This window comes from Eschrichtius robustus, chromosome 3 (assembly GCF_028021215.1).
Source record: "Eschrichtius robustus isolate mEscRob2 chromosome 3, mEscRob2.pri, whole genome shotgun sequence".
Classification (NCBI taxonomy): domain Eukaryota; kingdom Metazoa; phylum Chordata; class Mammalia; order Artiodactyla; family Eschrichtiidae; genus Eschrichtius; species Eschrichtius robustus.
Window position 1 is genome coordinate 7,739,029 of NC_090826.1, and position 6,000 is coordinate 7,745,028.

The 6,000-nt window shown below is 51.3% G+C and overlaps 1 protein-coding gene across 2 annotated transcripts in view; it reads right to left on the reverse strand.

Annotated features, from left to right (window-relative positions):
• CTNNBIP1 (catenin beta interacting protein 1) overlaps positions 1-5,648 on the reverse strand; it is a 51,484-nt gene extending 45,836 nt beyond the window's left edge. For both annotated transcript variants that reach the window (XM_068538844.1, XM_068538843.1), the window contains exon 1: positions 5,496-5,648. The gene's annotated coding sequence lies outside the window, so the exon portion shown is untranslated. The remainder of the gene's footprint in view (positions 1-5,495) is intronic.
• Between the last annotated feature and the right edge of the window lie 352 nt (positions 5,649-6,000).

The following is a 6,000-nucleotide window of genomic DNA, read 5'->3' on the forward strand; positions in this document are numbered from 1 at the left end:
TCCCACTGACTGGGTCTGAATCTTGACTTTGTTCCCAACTATCTTCACTTCAAACAGCTTATTGTACTTAACCTTTCCAGGCCTCAGCTTCTGAATATGCAAAATGGTAATAATGCTACTTATCTCAGAAACTACAGTGAAGACTAAATGAGAAAAAGTATAGAAAATGTCATCATTCATTTTCTCATTTTCTAAATGAGTACATATCACTCTCTTAATTAAAAAAAAAAAAAAACAATAACAAGAGAAAAAGGTTGCACCCTTCGCGTTTAGTTTTTACAAGGAGACAGGCGACACGTGACTAACAAGCATTTCCGATTCGGCCACCGAAATGCGCCAGAACCCTGAGAGTGACTTACAGCACAAAAGTCCTATTTGATTCCTACCAACTCTCACTGGCCTCTCAAGGTTAGCAGAGCAGGTTGGCATCACGGACACTGACAGACAAGGGGATGCCTGAGTGAGGATGTGAAAGGCTGGCCAACTGCCCTCAGTCTGAAGAGGCCAACTTTGGATTCCTGGTGAGTTGAACTCCTGGGTTTGAAACGCCATTTCTGCTGAGCTTCCCAACTCCACTCAGCCCAGACTAAAGACAGCCAATGCTTTCTAGGTACCACCATACTTGGATCAAGTGATGTGCAGGAGTGTAGATCAAATAATGATACAGGAAGTGTTCAGAGGTGACAGTGTGGCCTGGTGGTACTCAGCAGGGGGCTGGAGGAGAAATGGGGATGGGGTTGGGGGGGAGGAAAGCTGCCCAGTCAATCTTGGTACACTTCCAACAAAGACACTGTGACATACACCCTGAGAAAACCATCATTCAAAAAGAGTCATGTACCAAAATGTTCATTGCAGCTCTGTTTACAGTAGCCAGGACATGGAAGCAACCTAAGTGTCCATCGACAGATGAATGGATAAAGAAGATGTGGCACATATATACAATGGAATATTACTCAGCCATAAAAAGAAACGAAATGGAGTTATTTGTAGTGAGGTGGATGGAGTTAGAGTCTGTCATACAGAGTGAAGTAAGTCAGAAAGAGAAAAACAAATACAGTATGCTAACACATATATATGGAACCTAAGGAAAAAAAAAAAAAAAGGTCATGAAGAACCTAGCGGCAAGACGGGAATAAAGACACAGACCTACTAGAGAATGGACTTGAGGATATGGGGAGGGGGAAGGGTAAGATGTGACAAAGTGAGAGAGTGGCATGGACATATATACACTACCAAACGTAAAATAGATAGCTAGTGGGAAGCAACCGCATAGCACAGGGAGATCAGCTCAGGTGCTTTGTGACCACCTAGAGGGGTGGGATAGGGAGGGTGGGAGGGAGGGAGATGCAAGAGGGAAGAGATATGGGGATATATGTATATGTATAGCTGATTCACTTTGTTATAAAGCAGAAACTAATACACCATTGTAAAGCAATTATACTCCAATAAAGATGTTAAAAAAAAAAAAGACACTGTGACAGGAAATTCCCTGGCGGTCCAGCGGTTAGGACTCTTGTGCTCTCACTGCCGAGGGCCTGGTTCAATCCCTGGTCAGGGAACTAAGACCCTGAAAGCCGAGCGGTGCAGCCAAAGAAACAAAACAAAACAAAACACTGTGAAGACACTGTGACATACAGGTGTGTGGAGGTCCTTGATGCACATAAGAACAGCAGCAAAACTCCAAGGTTATGCCAGAGTCACTACCATGACACGAAGATTTCCTTATGCAGAGAACACAGGACAAGCCGCTGTACAGGACAAGATTCTAAGAGCTGGCGATGCTCATTCATTCAACTCAAGAAACATTGACCGATTACCTACATACTCAGGGGAGAAAGATGGCTTGATGGAATCTGCAGGACACACAGACACACACACCTGGACCTTCCTCAAGCTAGCCGATGGCTCCCATATCTCCTGGGTACCTAGGCCAGAGACATGAGAAACCTGAGGAGAATAAATGCAACACTGCTGCCCTCCAAAAGCCTTCCCAGGACAAGGAGAGCCTGCTCACTGCTCTTCCAAGTGTCCGGGTCTTTCTCCAAGGATGGACCACCCCCAGGAAAGGTTCCTGTGCAGTGACTTCCCACTGCTCAGAATTGAAGAGTAAAATCTAAACTCCTCACCGTGGCCACAGATCCAACTCCTACCAGCTCCTCACTCAGCAACTCCAGCCGCCATAGGCTTCTTGCTTCTACTGTCCTCTCTGCCCGTCAGCTGGGTCTCCAGTCAAAGTTACACCCTCAGAGCTCGCTAAAGTTATGACCCAGGCACTCTCCATCTCATTGCCTTGTTTTATTCTCCCTGCATCTCTTTTCACCATCCTACATTATTTTGTTCACTTGTATACTTGTTTACCGTCTGTCTCTCCCACTAGAATGTAAACTTCATTAGATCACACAACTTGGTGATCTTGTTCTTGGCTATAGCCCCAGCATCTACAACAGTGCCTGGCACACAATAGGTGTTCAATAAGCCATTCAATTTAAGAAATATTTATTGAGTGCCTACAAAGTCTAACTGTAGACCAAAAAAAAAAAAAAAAAAAGACAAAATCTCTGCCCTAAAAGAGCTTGAATTCTGATGGGAGATAAAAAGCAGATAAATAAATAATGGTGAAATAACAGCTATGACTTCAACCAAGCCACATCACGGTGCTCAGTGCTGTTCTAAGCATCTAATAGGTATTACTTAATTTAAGCCTCCCAACAACTCCATGAAGGAAGTATTAATATTTATAGATGGGGAAACTGAGGCACAGGGAGGTTAAGTTACTTGCTGAAGGTCACAAAGCTCATGATGGCAGAACCAAGATCCACACCCAGATAGTCTTGGTAGGAAGTCCATGCTCTGATTAAGAGCTATGCTTCCTATCTGCCGAGTGTCAAGTAACTACTTGGTCAGCACCCTCAGCAGCTGTTCCTTGTAGGCAGAGCTGGAGACAGAGGAGACCCATCAAGGAAGGGCTGTGAGCTCAGTGACACGGAGTCTGCTGGGTTCACCCCCATGGTGCACTCTGGTTGAGGAGGAATCTAATGAAAAGACATGGACAGGGTCAGGATTCCTGGGCTCTAGTTCTAGGTGCTGTGAGACACCCAGGCAAGTCAACCGGTACTTGATGAGTGTACTTTCGGGGGAGGATCTAGATGCTGTGAGGGATGGAAAAGCTGAATCCAATAGAGACCCTGGCCTCAGAAAGCTTAGGGTCATGCAAGTGCACATGAAGCTGAAAGAGACGTAGAAAGTGACGGGTGCCGTCAGCAAATGTACAAACTGCTACGGGATTTCAAGAGAGTTACTCTCTAGGGACCACAGGTGCCCAACTGTAAGAGGGGCCCGGACCCACGGTCCTTTAGCTCGGACATGTTCTGACAGCACAGACTTGGAGCAGCGTGGAGATCAAGTTTTATTCTGGTTAATGGTTCAAGTTCATGGCCACTGAGCTGTTCTCCCACCCACCATGAGATCAGTCCCAATATCTTTGGGCAACATCTTACAGCAGAGGCAGGGCAATAACGCTCTCATTTAAATAACGCAGCCGGATGTGGGAATGAAGCCCAGTGTGTTCTGCCCTCCTCCACCTCGAACTGATTTTTAAGCCTACAAACCCTCTTCCCTCAAGGAGGGGGTGGGTGACGTTTCTGTGAGCACCTTGTTAGAACGTGGAGACGGTTCCCTATTCACCCTGTTCACATCAGTATCTCTAGAGTTTAGCACAGTACCTGGCCCACAGCAGGTGCTGAGCAAGGTTTGCTGAGCTAAACCTGAGCATGGTCAGGTCTAGAAATTCTCTGCCAGACGTATAAATCGAAGTTGGTGTTCCCTGAAGTTTTGCTTTAAAGCTCTCAGCCTCTCTCAGGGGGAGCAGACTGGTTTTACCTCTTCACTTCTGCTACCCCTACTCTGGTCCAAGCCACCATCATCCCTTGCCCGGCAGCGGCAATAGTCTGTCTCCCAATTAGTATCCCTGCTCTTACCCCTGCTCCTTACAATCCAGCCTCAATATAGCAGCCAGAATGATCTTATCACCTCTTTACTTAAAATCCTCCAGTGGTTTCTAACTGCACTTGGAATAAAATCTAAACTGGCTCTTCCCACCTTCACAGCACTTACCATGACTAAAATTATTTTGTCCACTTAACTTGTTTAATCCCTCCTCTTCAGAAGGTCAGCTACAGGAGGGCAGGGGCTGTGTCTCTCTTCACCACTGTAGCCCCCGGTGCTTGGAATGCTGCCTGACACATACACAAGGACCACTCACTCCACCAGGAAACCATGAATGACACACTGGCATTTAACAGCCAGCACCTTTATTTATAATTCAAAGTCCTGCTTTAAATCAAAGGAAACTTGGTCTCTCTGGACACTTTAATGGCCCAAGAGATCAGTATCACTTAGAGTCTAAAGCCAGGAACCAGAGCCCAGTAGTTGTAGCAGGGAGCTAAGAGCCAAGACACTTGGGAGCAGAACCACAGGACAAACTCTGACTTGCCTCCAGGTCCCTTGCCCACACAGCCTGTGCCTCAATTTACCCAGCCGTCGGCCAGGCACACTTCCCTAAGTAGTGTGAGTGACAGGAGACAAAGTAATTAACAGCTATAGTGTACTTAGATCCTCAGATAGGAGGTGCTGCCAGCCTCACATCTCATTATTCATAAAACTCTTCATCTGCGGCCAACACAGGCCTCCTGGGCCTTCCCAGGGGCTAACCTGACAGCAGGTACTGCTCAGACAAGTTCAGCACACACGAGAGAGGCAGGCACGCGGGGCCTAACAGAGGTTGGGTATCAGACCTAAGTGCCTCGGTTACCAGGTTCAAGAGAAAGGAAAGTGGTCGGGGTGGGGATGATGGAAAGGAGGCGAGAAGTGCAGTCTGGGGCTCTGAGTGGTTAAACTTGCAGGTTCACATACACACGCCTGCCATACAGGTGAGACCTATGCCTACAACGTGCACCGTCTAGGAACACTCACTAGGAGAGGTGGGATGGGGACAAGACAGTTCAACCAGACTAGGGAGAGGAACCGTGGCCCAGTGACCAGACCTTGGCAGCATTTAGTTTGGGAAAATATGGGAGGGCTCTATACAGAGGGTCAGGATGCTGAGAGCAGGGCGCAGGTGAGGGAAGACAAGAGGGCACGGGACCTGGAGTGCCGATAGACGGTGACAACCCCGCCGACGCGGTGGGGTGAGCAACAGAGTGGATGGCTCGGACACCTGTGGAGGCGACCCCCGGGGTAAGGGGGGTTGAGGACCGCTGGATGGTGGTCTGCCGCGGGGGCGGGGGCGGCGAGCGGCAGGAGAAGCGGGGGCCAGGTGGGGCAGGAGGCCCGGCCCAGACCAGGGCGCCGTGCCGGGGGTCCGGCCGGTGGGTCCGAGCGGGGTCGGGGGCGCCCTCCACGGCCCCTCCCCGAGAGACAAAGGGCCGGCGACTCCCCCGAGCCCCGGCGCGGCGCGGGCCCAGGGGCTGCGGGCGAGGGCCGGCCTCGGCGCTTACCTGGGCCGCCCGACCCGGCCGGGCGGGCGGGGGCTGCGGGTCCGAGAGCGGCGCGCGGCGGCCTGTTCCGGGGCGCGCACAGCCCGAGCAGCCGCGGCGGCAGCAGCAGCAGCAGCAACGGCAGCAGCAGCGGGAACGGCCGCCTCAGCCTCCGCCTCCCGCTCAGTGAGTCACCGCGGCGGGGAGGGAGGGAGGCGCCAGGCCGCCGGGGGAGGGACCGGCGGAGGGGGCGGCATCTGGCTCCGCTCGGGCGGCGGAGGCGCGGCCACGGCAACGCCCCGGGGTGGCCGCGCGCCGGGGGCGTGACCTGATGATGTTGTGGGCGTGGCCAGGAACACCCTGTGGCTGTCATTGGTTAACTCAGCCAGAAGGCGGGGATTCCAGTTGAGCGGGGGGCTGGGAAGTGCTCAGGCACGCTCATCGGGCCCCTCGGAAGGGGGCGGTACCAGTGACCCCGGGGCGGAGCCACGAGATGGGCGGGTGGAACCCGGTCGCCGGTAGTGGC